This window comes from Bremia lactucae, linkage group LG5, assembly GCF_004359215.1.
Source record: "Bremia lactucae strain SF5 linkage group LG5, whole genome shotgun sequence".
In the NCBI taxonomy this organism is placed as follows: Eukaryota; Oomycota; class Peronosporomycetes; order Peronosporales; family Peronosporaceae; genus Bremia; species Bremia lactucae.
In genome coordinates this window covers 995,986-996,993 of record NC_090614.1, presented here as the reverse complement: position 1 = coordinate 996,993, position 1,008 = coordinate 995,986, and positions in this window count along the sequence as shown.

Genomic DNA, 1,008 nt, shown 5'->3' with positions numbered 1-1,008 from the left:
TTTACACTCTTAAGCTAACTTGCCTTAAGAGAAGTCTTCCTCTATACGTACAGTGTACGTCACCTAACGAAGGCACCACTCACAACTGAAGCAATGTGAAGTGGACTTGTACTGGAACAGTCAAGTCGCAGTGCCCCGTTACAAGCACGATCAGACGCGCTGATATCAAAGATGTCACGCATCTAGTCGTGCTTCTGAATCTTTCGGCAGCCCAAAAACAAAATCCATACTAATGGATTCCCAGCATCCTATGGGGACGGGAAGACTCGCCAGTGGCGCAGCAGCATGTGCCGAGGGTTGAACCCGTTAGCACGTTTCGCATGTGCGAACATATGTGCTGACCCATTTATAAAGTTTAGGCCAACAATAACTCTGGCTGATAGAGCCGTAGGTCTTTTCTCTACTGAGACGACCACCAAGGACAGTATCGTGTGCCTTAAAGCATATGGACGCCGCATTGTCCCTGTTCACGCGTACTTGATGCGTCGCCACTGTCCAAATGCGAGGGTTTAACCCGTTAGCACGTTTCGCATGTGCGAACATATGTGCTGACCCATTTATAAAGTTTAGGCCACCAATAACTCTGCCTGATAGAGCCGTAGATCTTCTCTCTATATAACGCTTCAATAATATCAATTGAAGGATCAGAATTTTGCTCTTTTATTCAATATAACGCTTCAATAATATCAGTTCATTTTTATCAATTTTAATTTTCATTTATAATTTTTTAGAACTAATTAATTTTTTTGAATATTGTTCTAATATATTTGTATAGTAATTATTTTTAATTAATGAATCTAAATCGTATTTATTAAAAAATAAGTTTAAAATTGTAAATAATTTAATTTTAATAAAATTGCTGAGATAGTCAATTACTTAAATAAAAGTAAATAGACCTACCACTCAGTTACTTAAAAAGTAATCAGACCCACCACTCGGATGTGGTTCACATTTGTGACCAACCTTTGTGTATGTGACGCACATAGGTGCATTCACATTAGGAAACAT